The sequence below is a fragment of the Herpailurus yagouaroundi genome, unplaced genomic scaffold (assembly GCF_014898765.1).
Source record: "Herpailurus yagouaroundi ecotype Mexico unplaced genomic scaffold, PumYag 190, whole genome shotgun sequence".
Taxonomy (NCBI): domain Eukaryota; kingdom Metazoa; phylum Chordata; class Mammalia; order Carnivora; family Felidae; genus Herpailurus; species Herpailurus yagouaroundi.
In genome coordinates this window covers 4,277,684-4,297,549 of record NW_024412421.1, presented here as the reverse complement: position 1 = coordinate 4,297,549, position 19,866 = coordinate 4,277,684, and the positions used below count along the sequence as shown (strand labels likewise).

Below are 19,866 nucleotides of genomic sequence, written 5' to 3'. Positions count from 1 at the left end.
TCAGCAACTAAAAAGCAACTAAAAAAAATTCTAACATGTGCTACAACATGGATGATCCTTGAGGACTTTATGCTAAGTGAAATGAGCCAGGCACAAAAGGACAAATACTGTATGATTCTACTTTTCTTAAGGATCTAGAGTAATCAAGTTCCCTATCATTGAGACAGAAAGTAAAATGGTGGTTGCCAGGGACTGGGGGAGAATGGAGATTAAGAAGTTAGTATTTAATGGGTACAAAGTCTCAGTTGGGGAAGATGAAAAAGCTCTAGAGGTAGACAGTAGTGCTGACGACTGCACAGCAGTGTGACCATACTTAATGCCAGTGAACTATATACACTTAAAAATGGTTACAGTGGTGGGGTGCCTGGATGGCTCAGTCAGTTAAGCATCCGACTCTTGATTTTGGCTCAGGTCATGATCTCAAAGTTGATGAATTCGAGCCCCACCTCAGGCTCTATGCTGTCAGCATAGAGGCCGCTTTGGATCCTGTCTCCCTCTCTCTCTGCACCCCCCTTGCTGCCCCTCCCCACTCTCTGCCCCTCCCCCTCGTTCTCTCAAAAATAAAGATTTAAAAAAAATGGTTAAAATGGTAAATTTTAAAGTATGTGTATTTTAACATAAGTTTTAAAAATTTAGCTAACCAAAAGACTTGTCATTAATAAAATATGACATACCCAATACAATAGATATAAAAAGGAATGAAGTACTGATTTGTGCTATAATATATAGATGAACTTTGAAATCACCAGTCACAAAAGACCACTTATTGTATGATTCCATTCATATGAAAGGTCCAGAACAGGTAAATCCACAGAGACAGAAGCAGATTGTTGGCTGTCGGAGCCTAGGGGGGCGGGGGGAAGGGAAGTGACTTCTTAACGGGTATGGATGGGGCTTATTTGGGGATAAAATGTTCTGAAACTACACAATGCAATCATTGTACAACACTATGAATTACGTGCCACTGAACTGTACTCTTAAAAATGTTAATGACGGTAAATTTATTTTTGCGTATTTTACCACTATTTTAAAAATAAAATAAAAAATTGCACTGTTCAGGGGCCCCTGGCTGGCTCAGCTGGTAGAGCATGTGACTCTTGATCTTGGGGTTGTGGGTTCGAGCCCCATGTTGGGTGCAGAGATTACTTAAAAATAAAATCTTTAAAAAAAAATGCACTGTTCAAAAAAAAAAAATTGCCAACAGCTCACTTAGACAGCAAATAGCTAAACAGCAAAGACACATCACTGAGAACTAGGCCCTAGCCTACTACTAACACAGCAATATGTGTTATGTCACATAAATGCTATTAGTCTGGCCAAAAAGTGGGGGGGGGGGGGCCATTTTCTTAATAAATGTAATTCTCTGGTTATTTCTTGACACAAATTTGGAAAACTATTATATTGTTAATAGGAAGATTTCATCACGTCCTGGAATTGGATTAGAGCACTACTTCATGTCACACACAGACGAGAACAGTTTGATTTTAGGTGCTATATATAGGAGTTCACGCCAGTAAGAAATGAGCTACACACTGGAACACTGGAGAGAAGGCGTGAAGGTGATCTCTTCACAGGAGGCAGCCCAGGGCCCCAGTTCATGTCTCAGCCATTTGCCCCCAGACCCGTCCACAGAAGGGAGAGGGCTCTTCCTCCAAAAAAAAAAAAAAAAAAAAGCATCAGGGAAACGCTATCGTCAAGTAGAAACAAACGCCAAACGCATTTAGAAGCAAAGGAACAAGAAGGTTGTTGCTCTGCAGCTCTATCTCACTGTAACTCACTTCCAATATTTAAAATCAAACTGGCAGTCTCGCACTTTCAATAGGGACAGCTCAGTTGAGAATTTAAGTCAGAAGACATGGTCTTCAAGGGTTGTCACGTTAAGCACATAAAACTAATGTAATAAAAGCCAACCTGACAGATTCTTGGCAGCAAAGTTATTTGTAAACACATATATCATGAGCTTAGATTAAGAATAGAAGCTTTTGGGGCGCCTGGCTGGCTCAGTCGGTTAAGTGTCCGACTTCGGCTCAGGTCATGATCTCACGGTTTGTGGGTTCGAGCCCCGCGTCGGGCTCTGTGCTGACAGCTCGGGGCCTGGAGCCTGCTTCAGATTCTGTGTCTCCCTCTCTCTCTGTCCCTCCCCCACTTGTGCTCTGTCTCTATCAAAAATAAATAAAAATGTAAAAAAAAATTTAAAACAAAAGAACAGAAGCTTTTATTTTGGTTGTATTCAAGGGAAGAAGCAGTAAAGTAAAAACACTAAAAATAAGCAATATGAGAAACCAAAGTTACAAGAATAACCAAAGCTAATAAATGCAATTAAGAAAAAGAGGCAGACGCCCAGCTAAGGGGAAGGGACCCTTTACCACCATCTAAGACAGAGGCAATACAGAAAGCAGGCAACAATGAGATGCCCTCTAAATGGTTACTACAGAAAAAGAAAAGGAAAACAAAAAAGCAAAACAAGCTCCTCCTGCCAAACTTGAAGGTCAGGATCCCTACCTTAATTGTTTAAACTTGAGGGGGAAAAATTAAATTCACCAGCAGCAGAGGAAATAAAACAGTGTTTGTCAAACATTGAGAAGTGCGTCTCAAACCAGGTCTGCGGATACTTCTCCCAGTCTATACACTCTCTGTGAGAATTTTTAAATTGTGTGTTTTCATTTTAATATTACCCTAAAAACATTAGCATAAGCCTGTTCTGGATCATCCAGACGCTTCCCTGGAAACAGAGAGCTGCCCAGGGATTTCCCGGCCCACGTGTGCTGTTGTGCCTACCACGAGGCTTAGGCCAAATAACAGGATGTTAATTGGTCTGTACCAATAGTCAAGAACAGAGTAAGAACTGGTAAGTGCATAACGCACAGATCCAACTAAAGGTCAAATGACACCCCTGCACAGTTTTATTGTTTTCAGACTTGAGAAAAGTGGGGAGAGAACAGAGGAGTCAGGTGGCCAGGTAAAAAAGGCATTCCCAAATTCCCAATGCATTCCCAACACCACAGCAGATAATACTATAGTCACAGTAAATGTACCAAGTTGAGTAAAACATCATCTGTCCCATAAAATTGATTTTAATTTTATTGGTTTTGTCATTTTATCTATATCTGTTAATCTGTCTTGTTTTTAAAATCTTTTAAGCATAAGAAATTCATCCTAGCGTGTATTCTTACATTACAATAAAAATAACTTAAACTAGGGGTGCCAAGAGGAGTCAACTGGGGAAGGACAGTCTTTTCCACAAATGGTGCTGAGGAAAGATTTGAATGGGTTTTTCTTCAAAGAAGATATACACATGACCACTAAGCAGAAAAGATACTCAACATCATAAGCCATTTGAGAAAAAGAAATCAAAAGCATTTCAACCCATTAGGAGAGCTATTATAAAAAGGAAAAAGAAAAAAGAAAAAAGAAACAGAAAATAACAAGTATTGGTGAGGATGTGGAAAAAAATCAGGACTTCCCTGTACTGCTGGTGGGAATATAAAATGATTTAGCTGTGGTGGAAAACAGTTTGGCAGTTCCCCAAAAAGTTAAACATAGAATTATCATATGATCCAGCAATTCCACTCCTAGGTATAAATCCAAAACAACTGAAAGCAGAAACTCAAGATACTTATACACCAATGTTCAAAGCATTAATCACAATAACCAACAGGTGGAAACACGGCAAATATCCATCAACAGATAAATGGATAAATGAGATATGGTATAACTATACTGCAGAGTATTAGCGTAAAAAGGAAATTCTGATACATACCACAACATGGATAAAACTTAAAAACATTACACTAAATGAAATAATGAGCCAGATAACTAAAGGACAACTATTGTATGATTCTCCTTATATGTGATACCTAGAATAAGCAAATTCATAGAACAAGTAGAATAGAGGTTAGTTGTTACTTAACAACTGGGGGGGGGGGGGGGCGGACGGAGCATAACTGTTTAATGGGTATAGAGTTTCTAGTTGGGATGATGAGAAAGTTCTGGAAATGGATAATGGCAATGATTGCACAACAATGTGAATGTATTTAATGCTACCGAACTGTATGCTTGAAAATAGTTAAAATGGTAAATTTTAGGGGTGCCTGGCTGGCTCAGTCAGAAGAGCATATGACTCTTGATCTCCAGATTATGAGTTGAAGCTACACATGGTGTGTAGCGATTACTTAAAAATAAAATCTTTAGGGGCACCTGGGTGGCTCAGTTTAAGTGTCCTACTCTTGATCTCGGCTCAGTCATGATCTCACGGTTCATGAGACTGAGCCCTGCGTTGGATTCTGCACTGACATCACAGAGCCTGTTTGGGATTCTCTCTGTCCTTCTCTGCCTCTTCCCTGCTTGTGCTCTTTCTCTCTCAAAATAAATAAACTTTAAAAACAAAAAAATAAGGGGTGCCTGGGTGGCTCAGTGGATTAAGCATCTGACTTCAGCTCAGGTCATGATCTTGCATTTCATGAGTTTGGGCCCCGCATCGGGCTCTGTGCTGACAGCTCAGAGCCTGGAGCCTGCTTCAGATTCTGTGTCTCCCCCTCTCTCTGCCCCTCCCCTGCTTGTGCTCTCTCTCTCTCTCAAAACATGAGTAAATGTTAAAAAAAATTTTTTTAGGGGCGCCTGGGTGGCGCAGTCGGTTAAGCGTCCGACTTCAGCCAGGTCACGATCTCGCGGTCCGTGGGTTCGAGCCCTGCGTCACGCTCTGTGCCGACAGCTCGGAGCCTGGAGCCTGTTTCCGATTCTGTGTCTCCCTCTCTCTCTGCCCCTCCCCCGTTCATGCTCTGTCTCTCTCTGTCCCAAAAATAAAAATAAACGTTGAAAAAAAAAAAAATTAAAAAAAAATTTTTTTTAATATATATAAAATAAATAATAAAAATAGAAACAAAAAAATAAATAAAATCTTAAAAAAAAAGTAAATTGTATGCTATATATATTTTATCATACCACAAGAAAAACTTAACACCAGATATGTGCCAAAAATATTGTTTTGGTTTTCTTTTAATGTTTATTTATTTATTTTGAGAGAGAGAGAGAGGGTCAGAGAGAGAGGGAGAGAGAGAGAATCCCAAGCAGGCTCCACACTGTCAGCACAGAGCCTGATGTGGGGCTCAATCTCATGAACCATGAGATCATAGCCTGAGCCAAAATCAAGAGTCAGATGCTTTACCAACTAAGCCACCAGGCAGCCTTCTGTCAAAAATGAGAAAATTTGAGAGACACTGCTACAGTTAGAATTAGAAATTGAACTATTTATGTAATGCTTAAAAATACAGACATAATCAATATATATTGCTAGGAACATAAACACAGGAGCATAAAAACATAAATGAAAAGGACATATATCTACCTGTCTTGCAAGAGTGGTTACGCCTGAGAAAGGAGGGAGGTATATGGGAGGCGTACCAAAGGATGTTCAAGTGTATCCAAAAAGTTGCATTCCTTAAATTTCGAAACGGAGGGAAGGAGAGAAGGGGAAAAGGAGAGAGGCAGGAAAAAGAAAAAAGAAGTCAAATTTGTTAAATCCAGTAATCGGGTTCATCATGTTACTTTAGATCCTCTCCATACCTTTAAAGTAGTTAATAACAAAAATATGAAATGACTAAGAATCAAAAGTTACATAATGAGCCACTCTACACAGTAAGTGAGCAGACGGCCCACTGACAGGCCGACTTACCATCAACAGAACCTTCTACTTCCCTCCTCTCTCTCCACAGATCTAAGATGCCATCAACAGCAATCAGAACTGCCAATCAGCATTCACTAGCCAGACTTACCTCGCACTCTGAGCACACAACTGGTCCTACAATTTTTGCATGCCTCCCAACTGCCAGTTAAAGAAATGCTAGTTCCCATTAGCAGGAAAACTGCAGCCATTTTTACCAACGAACAAATAAATTCCTATCAGGCTAGCAATACAGCAAAGACTCTTTCATCATTACTTACTGTGAGTTATCTGAAAGTTGTCATTAATAAAAACTGAAAACAACTGCAACTTTTGCCAGTTATATCAAGACTGTACAAATATGATCAGGGTAGAAATAACCCTAGAGTCAGCCCCCACCCAACATATGCAGGCACACACACAGACCAGGTCTCTTCTCCTCCTTTGTAGCTGAAACACTATTTCTATTTCAATACTAACACTATTTCATACTGTGCAAGTATGGGAGATGTGAAAGCATACCAGGTCAAAATGAGACTAAGAACCAAAAGGGGAAAACTCCTAGGTATCTACCCACAAGAACTGAAAATGCAGCCCACACAGAAACCTTTCCTAGCAGCATTATTCACAATAGCAGAAGAGTGGAAACAGCCCAAGTGTCCAGGACTGATGAATGGATAAATACAATGTGCTCTATCCGCACAATGCAATGTTACTCTGCCACATAAAGGAATGAAGCTCCAGCACCTGCTACAACATGGATGAACCTTGACAACATTATGCTAAGTGAAAGAGGACAGATACCACATATACCGTAGGATTCCATTTACAAGAAATGTGCAGAACAGGCAAATCTATAAGGACAGGAAATAGACTGCGGACAGCCTGGGGCTGGGGAGTTTTGGGGAAAGATAGAGAATAACTGCTAATGGATATGCGGTTTCTTTGGGGGGATAATGAAAATGTTCTACTTAATTCTGGTGATGCCTGCACACAACTCTGGGAAAACACTAAAAACCATTTGAAGTGTACATCTCCAATGGATGAACTATATGATTGTATGATTTTTAGCTCAAAAAGGCTGCTATTTAAAAAAAAAAAGGGGGGGGGCAGGACAGGCTGCCATCACAGCCCTAAAAAGATTCTGCCTTAATTTGTATGCACATAAGAGGAATAGAAGAACCTGTAAGTCAATAAAAAGATGTATACATCCAGGAAATTAATGACTTATACAAACCAAAATAAATGAAAACAACTTAACATTTTAGTTAGTACGTGGACTAAGGTAACAGGCAAATTGTTGCAGACCACATTACATTAGGACCCAAAGTGTCTAGAAATCCCAGGGTCACCACTTATCTGAGGCCATTCAGAACTTTTAATGTAAAAACTACCTAATACTTGAGTCCCAATAGCTTCTTACATGTCACTACAAAGTCCACAAATCTGTACCTGCCCATCTCAGCTCCCTCTTGGGCATTGCTGGTTTCACAAGACAAAGCATCCACAGAAGGTAAAAACAAAAACAAACAAACAAACAAACCACAGAAACCTCTTTTTACCATTAACTTTCTTTTATTTATCTATTTATTTTTTATTTTTTTAATGTTTCTTTATTTTTGAGAGAGAGAGTGTGAGCAGGGGAGGGGCAGAGAGAGAGGGAAACACAGAATCCGAAACAAGCTCTGAGCTGTCAGCATGGAGCCCAACGCAGGGTTTGAACTCATGAACCGCAAGATCATGACCTGAGCCAAAGCTGGACACTTAACCGACTGAGCCACCCAGGCGACCCTCTTTTTACTATCAACTTCCTTACCAGTGAGCACATATTACATGTCCTTAAATTTCCCATTACTTAGGGAACTTTGTCTCATTCCATGGAAAGGTACATGGACCCAGATAATTCTTTGGCATTCTTCTTCACTGGACAACACAATCGCCCATTTCTGCAACTGCTGACTCCCTCACCTTACCTTGCTCCCGGTCATCTGATCTTCTGGCCAAGGACAAACAGCCACTGTTCTAAGTCAGTGGTGCCAAGTCCACCATCACCTCACTATCAGATATGAGTTGATAAGCATGAGAAAAATGAAAACATTAACACACTAGTGCGAATAGAACGTAAAATGACAAAACAACACACTGACATCGATGTCAAAACACCAACACCAACACCATAAACCCACGGGGCAAAAATCTCACAACCCTATACCAAGACAAAAATAAGTAAAATGATAAAAGCTCATCTACTTGGGGGGAGAAGAGAGGAGCCTGGGTAGCCCCCAGAAAGTGGTAAAGCTCCTCCCCCTTCACTGTTAGCCTCACAATCTTCCTGGCAACATAGAAGAAACCCAGCGATCTTATTTTGAGGAACACAGATGGAGAAAGTAGCTGAAAAGCAACAACGCTTTGCGCAAGTATGCTTCCAGCGCTTTCTTCACACTAGAAAATCAAAAGTGACTTGGAAGTCCAACAATAGGGGAGAACTAAAGTAAAACTTTGTATATCCACATAGGAAAATATATTAACCCCCTCCAAGAAAGGCTGCATTTGTAGACTATGTAAATACACGGAAAAGACCACACAAAATGTAAACTAAGGGAAGCACTAACACTATTTGTGTTGATGAAAATTATTTTTAAAAACGGATCTTTTACAATGACACAAATAAGAATTTATGAAGACTAATAAACAGTTGACACTTTATAATGAAAAGCTTCTTTGAAATGGCCAAGTTATTATTTTATGGTCAAATTGATCAAATATACAAGAAAACTTACCATATACCCAAACTAAAGTTTCTAATGCTATTGCAAAAGGCAAGCACCAAAGAAAATGCAGAACACATCAAATTCTCTTGATATTTCTTGCTGTTTTGACACAATTATTCTGGCTACCATTATCTGTTAATTGTCTTCACATCACTACCCTAATTCAGCATTTTTTACAAAATGTTTCCAAGTCAGCACCCAGCACACTGGCACTGGGTACACAGTTATTAGCGGACGTAATTCGGGGTCTACATGGCAAACCCAAAATACTCCTCGTATTTATGACAGTTACAAACAAAAAGCTGACACATGCTCTGCCATTTTGTGCCTTCACTCAAATACCTGCAAGTTCAGTGACGCCCAGCAAATTCTCCTGAGTCAGTTCAATCAGCTCCTGCAGCAGGGCCTGGCTGGAGGACGATTCGGCACTGAACCGTACAGCCCCTGCCCCAGCAATCACACTGCGCACGTGCACACAGAGCCATGCACAAGAATGCTCCCTGCAGCACTGGGAACGGCCTCCGTGTTCATCAATAGGAGAATGGCTTAAAGAACTATGGTACAGCTATACAGCTGCACAGAAGTGGACATGAAAATAAGCAAAAGTTATAGAATAGTATTTATTTTCTTTGCTCAGTCTACCTGATACGGAAAAGTTCTGGAAGGATCCACAGGACAGTGGGAACCATCACTATCTCTGAGGAAGACGCTAGGACTCAGAACGGCAGTCATATGGGACTCCCGACTTTTCTGTAACGTTTCAGTTTTTACAAGGAGAATAAATTCATGCCTCATTTATATAATTAAAATTTAAGAAATATCTCTGGGTCATAAACTGCATGTGCTTTATCTAGTATTCCATTCAGGGAATTCAAATCCATATGAACGCAGGCAGCTCGAATCTAAGTGCAAAAGGGCATTGAAGGCACAGTGTCTTCACATGTAAATACACAAACATTTCCCTCTATACTCCTCCAACAATATAATCTTCCTCACTTAAAAACAAACCCAGACCCCGTCCTCTACAAAAAAATATTTTTAAAAAGGTGCTGTTAGTACAAGACCAAATTTTTTAAAATTTTACACACCATCTCAAATTCTTTAAGAAGCAGTTTTATTTTTAGTCTAAAAAATAACAGCATTATAAGGCCTGAGCCAAGCTTCACTTCATTAAAATGATATCTGCTGCCCATGTAATGGTTCTGAAATTGTTTCATTCACTTGGTCTGGTTTTAAGCAACACAGAAAAATTAGTATTCCACCTTGAGTGTGGCCTCGGAGGACTTCCAGTACCTCACAGTCCTCCTGGACCAGGAAGGAGTCCTTGAACAGCAGCGGGGTCTGAGGGTTCTGAGCTCCCTAAGGGATTTGGGAATCAGCCAGGTTTGGGAAGCCATGCTTTAAAAGAACCTTTAAGCAGCACCTCTCAACTTGTGCTGAATATGATCATTATTTTTTAAAGTATGATGGGAAAGCCACCCTTCCCCCCTACAGACCTATTAAATCAGAATCTCCGGAGAGCAGGTTCCAGTCATCAGGAATTTTTCCCCCTCAGATTGAGAACGCTGCTTTGAAGTAACTGGTTTAGGAGTCACTGATCTCAAGCTCATTAAGCAGAACACCATTATCTGCATGGGTTGTAGAAACAGTGGCATGCTAGGGGAGGAGGTAAGACACCAATGCCGGTTTTATTTGAAATCAGAGTTTGGACTGATAAGGGCCCAGACTACTGATACACAGAGACCTGTTATAAAGTAGGACTAAGAAGCTCTGGTTTCAGGTAAAGATAAAGTCACTCCATTAGCTGTGAAACTTGGTAAAGTCATTTAACCTCTCTGAGGTTCAACTGATCACTTTTTTAAAAAGGACTGAAATAAGTGACCTCTGAAGATCCTTTGATCTCAAATCCCAGTAGCTACAAATCAGTCAAGGCCACAAGCAGGGTGGTCCTTAAATAAATGCATGAATATCTTCTATAAGTATCAGATTCATCATATATACATTTCTGTCTTGTCTACATAAAAGTCCTATTCCTCATCACACCATAAGAAATCCTAACTGAACATAATTATGTTCTATCAGATCAACCATAAAAGAAATCAGGGGGGTGTCTGGGTGGCTCAGTCAACTGAGCGTCCGATTCTTGGTTTCGGCTCAGGTCGTGATCTCATGGTTCATGAGTTTGAGCCCTGCATTAGGCTCTGCACCTACAGCACAGAGCCTGCTAAGCATTCTCTCTCTCCCTCTCTCTCTCTCTCTCTCTCTGTCCCTCCTGCATACTCACTCACTCACTCTCTCTCTCTCAGAATAAGTAAACATTAAAAAAAAAGAAAAGAAAAGATAATTAAACTAGTCAAATAAGTCCCAAGATAAATAAAAACATTTGGCATAAAAGAAAATTTTCAAATAACTCTTTAATCTTTTCCTTGGCAACATTCTAATTTTTAAAAAATCTTTCCATTTTAAAATATTGTATTAAAATACACATAACAGGGCGCCTGGGTGGCTCAGTCAGTTAAGCGGCTGACTTCGGCTCAGGTCATGGTCTCGTGGTCCGTGGGTTTGAGCCCCGCGTCGGGCTCTGTGCTGACAGCTCAGAGCCTGGAGCCTGTTTCAGATTCTGTGTCTCCCTCTCTCTAACCCTCCCCCGTTCATGCTCTGTCTCTCTCTGTCTCAAAAATAAACATTAAAAAAAATTTTTTTTAATAAAAAAAAATACACAACATAAAATTTACCATTTGAACCACTTTTCAGTGTACAGTTCTATGGCAGGAAGTACATTCACAGTGTTGTGTGACCATCACTACTATCCACCTTCTTTTTATTATTTATCTTTTATTATTTATTCTTTTTATTTTTTATTATTTTTCTATTTTTTTTAAATTTTTTACATAGGCTCCACAACCAGTGTGGAGCTCAGTGTGGGGCTTGAACTACTCACAAACCTGAGATCGAGACCTGAGCTGAGATCAAGAGTCTGACACTTGACCAATGGAGCACCCAGGTATCCCTACAGAACTTTTTAAAAGACCACTTTATTGATTAGAACTTTGCAATCTTCTCCAAGTGGAAGTCTGTACCCATTAACACTAAAATTCTCCTTTCTCTTCTCCCGGCAGCTCCTGGCAACCATAATTCAACTATCTGGTCTCTAGGAATGACTACTCTCTAGGCACCTCACAAAAATTGAATCATTCAATATCTGTCCTTTGTGACTGGGTTTTTTTTCATTTGGCATGTTATCAAGGTTCATCCATGTTGTAGCACATATCAGAATTTCCTTCCTTTTTAAGGCTAAATAATATTCCATTGTATGTATATACCACATTTTGTTTCTCCATTCATCTATTAACAAATACTTGAGTTGCTTCGTTCTGATTTTTCTAACCATATGTCATTTTGAATGAAGTCACATACAGTAGAGATGAGAGAACCTTACATCACCAGCATCTCTTATAAATAAATAAATAAATACATACATACATACATACATACATACATAAGCAAGCAAGCAGACCACACTCTGCAACATAAAACAGACCTTCACATATTTAAAATAACAGAAATTGTACAAAGTATGCTCTTGAATTACACTAGACATCAGTAACAAAAAGATAGCTGAAAAATCCCAAAATACAATATTTGGAGATTAAACACAATACATGGAGATTAAATAAAACATAGGTCAAAGAAGAAGTCTCAAGAGCTATCTCTAACTAAATGAAACTACAACTTATCAAAATTTGTGGAATGCAGAGAAAGCAGGACTTAGAGAAAATTTATAGCACTGAATGCAAATATTAGAAAAGATGACAGATCTAAAAATCTAAGAATCTAAGTTTCTACCTTATGCAACTAGAAAAATATGAGCAAATTAAATTCAAAGTAAGAGCAAGCAAATAAATAAAGCTGGAGCAGAAATCAATAAAAATAAGATCAATAGAGAAAAATCAAGGAAGCCAAAAGGTAATTCTTTGAAAAGACCAATAAAACTGATAAATCTCTAGCCAGGTTAATTGAGAAAAAAGAGAAGACACAAATTACTATTATCAGAAATGAAAGAACAGTCATTACTACTAAGCCCAAGGACATTAAGAGAATAATAAAGGATTATTATGAACAACTCTATGCCCACAAATTAGACAATCTAGATGAAACAGACCAATTCCTTGAAAGAGACAATCTATCAGAATTTACACAAGGTGAAAAGAACAATCTGAATAGGCCTATATCTAGTAAGGAAACTGAATCAATAACTAATAACCTTTTAAAACTCTGGAAACAGATGGGTTCACTGGTGAAATCTCCCAAAGCTTTAAGGAAGAAATTATCTCAAGTCTCTACAATCTCTTCCAGAAAACAAGAGAGAAAATACTGTCTAATTCATTCTATGAGGCCAGCATTACCCTAATCCCCAAACCAGACAAACACATTAGAAGAAAGAAAAACTACAGACCAATAGCTCTCATTAACACAAATGTAAAAATCCTGGACAAAATACTGGTGGACTAAATCAAACAATGTACAAAAAAAAAAAAAAAAAATTATATACCATGACCAAATAGGATTTATTTCAGGTATGCAAGACTGGTTCAAGATTCAAAAATAAATTTATGTAATCCACCCATACATCAATAGACTAAAGAATAAAAAAAAATCCCACAATCCTATCAATAGATACAGAAAAAGCATTTGAAAAAATCCAACACCGAATCAAAATTCTCAACAAACTGAAAACAGAGGGGAAGTTGCTCAACTGGACAAAGAACATATACAAAAATCCTACCACTGATATCATATTTAATGATGAGAAATTAGATGCTTTCCTGCTAAGATTAGAAACAAGGCAAGATGTCTGCTCTCACCACTTTTTTAAAAAAACTTTTTTTAATCTTTATTTTTGAGAGAGAGAGAGCGAGCAAGCAGGGGAGGAACAGAGAGAGAGGAAGACACAGAATCCCAAGCAGGGTCTAGGCTCTGAGCTGTCAACAGAGAGCCCAATGTGGGGCTCAAACTCATGAACCACAAGTTCATGACCTGAGCCGAAGTTAGACGCTTAAACCGACTGAGCCATCCAGGTGCCCCTCATTCTCACCACTTTCATTCAACATCATATTGGAAGTCTTAACAGATGCAACAATACAAGAAAAGAGAAGTGTACAGATTGGGAAGGAAAAAAATAAAACTTCCTTTGTTTGCTGATGACATGATGATATGTAGAAAATCCCAAAGAAACAACAAAAAAAATTCCTGGAATTAATAAACCATTAAAGGTTTCAGGATACAAGGTTAATAAAACTCAATTATTTTTTGTTCTATACCAACAATAAACAACTGGAATTTGAAATTTAAAATGCAATACCATTTACATTAGCATCCGAAAAAAAGAAATACTTAGGTATAAATCTCAGAACATACGTGTAAGATCTCTATGAAGGAAACCACAAAACTCTAAAAAAATCAAAGAAGATCTAAAGAAATGGAAGACAATTCCAGGTACATGGATAGGAATCAAGATGTCACTGTCATTTCTTCCCAAATGTATCTACAGATTCAAGGAAATCCCAATAAAAATTCCAGCAAGATTATTTTGTGTGTTATCAATAAACTGATCCTAAAATTTATATGGAAAGGGAAAAGATCCAGAATAACCAATACAACACGGAAGAACAAAGTTGGAGGGCTGTCACTACCTGACTTCCAAGACTTAGTATAAAACTAATCAAACAAAACAAAGTAATCAAGACAGTATGGCTAAGAAGACAAATAGATCATAGAACAGAATAGAGAGCCGAGGAGTGCCTGGGTGGCTCAGTCAATTAAGCGTCTGACTCTTGATTTCAGCTCAGGTTATATCTCATGGTTTGCGAGTTCAAGCCCCACACTGGGCTCTGTGCTGACAATGTGGAGCTGCTTGGAATTCTCTCTCTCTCTCCCTCTCTCTATTCCTCCCCTGCTTGTGCTTCTTCTCTCTCAAAATAAGTAAATAAATAGAATAGAGAGCCCAGAATGAGACCTACACAAAATATAGTCTACTGATCTTTGACAAAGGAGCAAAGGCAATAAAAGCAAGAAAAGATGGTCTTGTTAGCACGGTGACAGAAGAACTGGACATTCACATACAAAAAAATGAATCTAGACACTGATATTCCACCTTTCATAAAAATGAACTCAAGGGGCGCCTGGGTGGCGCAGTCGGTTGAGCGTCCGACTTCAGCCAGGTCACTATCTCGCGGTCCGGGAGTTCGAGCCCCGCGTCGGGCTCTGGGCTGATGGCTCAGAGCCTGGAGCCTGTTTCAGATTCTGTGTCTCCCTCTCTCTCTGCCCCTCCCCCGTTCATGCTCTGTCTCTCTCTGTCCCAAAAATAAATAAACGTTGAAAAAAAAAAATGAACTCAAAATGGATCACAGACTTAAATGTAAAACACAAAACTATAAAATTCCTAGGACATAACTTAAGAGAAAATCTAGGTGACCCTGTGTTTGGCAATGACTTTTCAGACACAATACTGAAAGCACAATCCATGAAAGAAAGTATTGCTAAGGTGGATTTCACTAAAAGTAAAAACTTCTGCTTTGCAAAAGACACTGTCAAGAGAATGAAAAGGCAAGCCACAAATTGAGAGAAAATTTTTACAAAACACATATTGATAAAGGCCTGGTACCCAAAATACACAAAGAACTCTTAAAACTCAAAAATAAGAAAATAACCCAATTTAAAAAAACAAGGCCCGAGCAAACACCTCACCAAAGAATATAGAGGCAAATAAGCATATGAAAAGATACTTGACATCATACGTCACTAGGGAACTGCAAATTAAAACGAGACACTATTACACACGTATCAGACTAGCCAAAACCCAGAACACTGACAACATCGAATGCTAGCAAATATGTGGGATGGCAGAAACTCAGTCATTGCTGGTGGGGATGTAAAATAGTACAGTCACTTTAGAAGACAGTTTGGCAGTTTCTTAAAAAACTAAACATACTCTTACCATAAGATCCAGCAATCTTCCTCCTTGGCATTTACTCAAATGAGCTGAAAACTTATGTAAACACAAAAACCTGCATACAGATGTTTTATTCATAACTGCCAAAACTTGGAACAACCAAGCTATCTTTCAACAGGTAACTAGATACATAAATTGTATTACATCCATACAATGGAGTACTATTCAGCAATAAAAAAATAAATAAATAAAAGTAAAAAAAGAGCTATCAAGCCAGGAGAAGATATGGAGGAAACCTGAATTCATAGAATGGAAAGCAGACACATACTACATGATTCTAACTACATGACATTCTGGAAAATGTAGAATTATGAAGACAGTAAAAAGATCAGTGACTGCGGGGCTCAGGGAGAGAGGGGAGGATGAAGCACAGATTTTTAAGACAGTGAAACTACCCTGTACGATGGTATGATGATGCATACAAGTCATTATACATTTGCCAAAACCTACAAAACGTACAAAACAAAGACTGAATCCTAATGTAAAAACCATGGACTTTAATTGTACTGCATTGATAATGCAGCTCATCAGTCATAACACGCAAGATGGTAATTATAGGAGAAATGGGATGGGAATAGGGGAAAGTGGGAGGATGAGGATTCTGTACTTTCTGCTCAATTATTCTGTAAATACAAAAGTGCTCAGGGGCACCTGCATGGCTCGGTTGGTTAAGCGTCCGACTTTGGCTCAGGTCATGACCTTGCGGTTCATGGGTTCAAGCCCCATGATGGGTTCTGCAGACAGGGCAGAGCCTGCTTAGGACCCTCTGTCTCCCTCTCTCTCTGCCCATCCCCCACTCATGTGCACATACATGCTCGCGCTCTCTCTCTCTCTCTCTCTCTCTCTCTCTCTCTCAAAAACAAATAAACATTAAAAAAAAGTGCTCAAAAAAAATTCTAATACACACAGATGCCTTGTGGTGGAGAAAAAACAGAGGAACAGCTACCTCAGGACAGAAAAGTCCTTGACTACCTCTATGTTGCCCAGGCCTCAGAGATGACCTTATGTACTGACTTCCACAGAAAGGGCTACGACAAACTCCTAAGGAAGCTGAAGCCACACTGTGACCAGGGGGGTTGGGTTCTGGTCATCATCTTGGAGCCTTCTTTTACAGAGGCCATGCAGCCCTTTCTTTACACAGCTGCCACCATGCTTGCTATGTGGTTTTTATACGTAAATAGCGGCTTTTAAAATAAATATTTGATTGGGGGGTAAAAAAAAATCACTTGATTTACTAGCGATAGGAATCCTTCCTATAATGCTGTATGGGTTATGTTAGCCTGAGGGGAGGAATGATTCACATTAAGGTAAAAGAATATTAACACAAGAGGAAGAAATACAATCCAAGTTTAATTTCAAGCAAAAATAAATGTGTTACTCCTGGTTGCTGGCATTAAGGCTGTGAGAACTCCGTCCCCTAAACAGAGGCTCACAGGCCACTGGATCCACCATGGTTTTCTTCAGCTAACACAAGTTGAAAGCAAAGGTCAGGTATGGCTGCGGGCAAAGGGCTCCCTTGGCCAGTCCCAGCCACCGACCAATAGCCAAGCACAGCTCACTACAGGGAGAATTACTGCTTTTTCCACACACCGTGCACTAGTCAGCCCAAAGCCATTTCAGCTTTTTGCATGCAGCCCACATGCTTCTCTCTGCTCATTAACAGAACCAGTTAGAAGTTATATCTCCTCTTCTCACTCCTATCCTGTGTCCCCAGTAAGAATTGTACCCTAAGGATAACTTAACAGCTGAGGAGGAAAAGTTCCTCCTTTTAGGGGTGTTCCAGCTGACAACTGATAAAGGTTCAAGAGAATATCACAACTTTATAACCCTAATAATGAACTAGTAAATATATGCAATGATCATTAATGGCTACTGATATCACAAAAGGAAAGACACTCAGACATTATGTATCTTATGGGAAAAGTACAGATCATCATCTATGAAGTATACTTGCAAAAAACAAAAAAAAACAATAAAAAAAACATAAATAAGCCACTAGATCTAATTACAACTTTATAGAAAATACAGGGGGACAAAGGAACATATTAAATCGACACCACAGGAATGTAATCAGCAAAACTCAGCAGAAGAGTCTACAGGAAAAACTCAATTTCTTCAACAAATAAATTAATGAGGGAAAAGAGATGGCAGAGAACACTGTAGTTCAAAAGGCATTCCAACCAGGGCACCTTGGTGGCTCAGGCTGAGCATCGGACTCTTGATTTCCACTCAGGTCATGATCTCACAGTTTGTGGGATCAGGCCTTGCATCAGGCTCTATCTATGTTGACAGCATGGAGCCTGCTTGGGATTCTCTCTCTCCCCCTGTCTGTCCCTCCCCCCACTCATGCACACACTCTCTCAAAATAAATAAACATTTTTTAAAAAATGAAGGCATTTCAACCAACAGCAATGCAAAACCTCATGTGGATTCTGATTTTAACCACTAAAAAAACACTTATGGCACAACTGGAGAAACATGAACATTGGATATTTGATGCAACTAAGGAATTAATGTTCATTTGTTTAGGTGTAATCATGGTATTGTGACTATGGTTTCTTTTTAAGTCTTTATCTAGAGACACATACAGAAACATTATACAAAATGATGTGACACTTGGAATTCACTCCAAAATAATGTGGGGTGGGAATGAATGCAGGGGGGGCTGGTGAAGTAGGCTGATCCACAACTGATCACCGCTGAAGCTGCATGATGCATACATGGAGGTTCATTATTCTATTCTCTCCACTTCCACATTGCTTGTAATTTTCCACAGTAAGTAGATTTTACCAAATTAATTGGAATAATTTCAGATCTCAAAATTCCTTTGGTTGAGGTCAACCATTACAGTAGAGCCTGCTGACTATCTCAGTTATGGTAAATACCGTATAGCCAACCTGCTCTTTCAGAGCTTATCATTTGAAACCGATACAATCAGTTTTTCTTTTCCAACCCTCCACCACCTAACCGATCTTTCAAAACGTGAGCAAAAGTCTCCACTCAAAGCTTGCCCTTACATCACTAGTCAAAAGCAACCTCTCTCTCATGCACTGCCTATCCAACCAGACCATAATTTTCCAGAAGGCAAGGAATATGTTTTACTGTCATTACTTCTCACAAAATGTCTAGCACAATAGTCTGCACATAGCAGTTGATTATCCAACCAAAAAACGTGTGGATCAGTTCTGGCCTGTGCAGAGATGAGTGGCAAAACCAACAAGTAATATAGTATCAAAAGCAGAGGACACATTTACAAAGTCTACAGGTCATGAAGAATGGATGAACACACTGTGGTAGATCCATACGATGGAATACTACTCGACGTTAAAAAGTAACAACAATATTACACACAACAGTATGGCTGAATCTCCAAAACGTTGTGGTAAGAGACAGAACTTAGGCACAAAAGACTACAGAGTGTATACCATTTCATTTACATGAAATCCTGGAAAAGGCAAGTGGTTGCTTAGGACAAGAAATGAGGTAAGGGGACTTGCTGTAAGAGCATCAGGGTACTTTTTCAGTGATGGAAATGTTCTGTATCTCTTCCTGTATCTTGATTGTTATAGTTACACAACTATATATATTTGCCCAAAGTCCCTAAATGGTACAATTAAAATGGGTGGCTTTCATTATAAATCATGCCCTAATAAAACTATTTCACAATCATAAAATTACATTTAAAAATTATAAATATTTATAATAGGACAGACCAAGAACTCTTACAAATCAATAAGACACACATAAAAGAAAGGTAGGCAATGCTCTTTCTGCCATCTTTCCGTGCCCCATAATGGTGTGCATGAATGTCCCAGCAGATGTGCTCCAGAGCACTAACAGTACTAAGAAGAGAGGCAAACGCCAAGTTCTTATTAGGCCATGCTCCAAAGTCATCTTCCAGTTTCTAACTGTGATGATGAAGCATGATTACATTGGCAAATTTGAAAATCACTGATGATCACAGAGCTGGGAAAACTGCTGTGAACCTCATAGACAGGTTAAGCAATGTGAAGTGATCTGTCCCAGATTTGATGCACAACTCAAAGATCTAGAAAAACTCCAGCATAATTTGCTCCCGTCCCACCAGTTTGGTTTCACTGTACTGGCAACCTTAGTTGGCATCATGGACTGTGAAGAAGCAGGACCAAAACACACAGAAGAGAAAATCCTGGGGTTTTTTTTTCTAGGGATGTAATACATAAGCACAGATAAAATGCCTCAATGGAAGAAAGAAAAGAAAGGAAGGAAAGAAGGAAAGAAAGAAGGAAGGAAGGAAGGAAGGAAGGAGGCAAGGCAAGGCAAGGCAAGAGATGGGTGCCTGGGTGGCTCAGTCAGTTAAGCACCGGACTTCAGCTCAGGTCCTGATCTCAATAGTTCGTGAGTTCCAGCTCCGCGTGGCACTCTCTACTGTCAGCACAGAACCC

The 19,866-nt window shown here is 39.3% G+C and overlaps 1 pseudogene; it reads left to right on the top strand.

Annotated features, from left to right (window-relative positions):
* The first annotated feature begins 18,283 nt into the window (after window positions 1-18,283).
* On the top strand, window positions 18,284-19,637 carry LOC121010046 (40S ribosomal protein S15a-like; annotated as a pseudogene).
* Window positions 19,638-19,866: the final 229 nt, after the last annotated feature.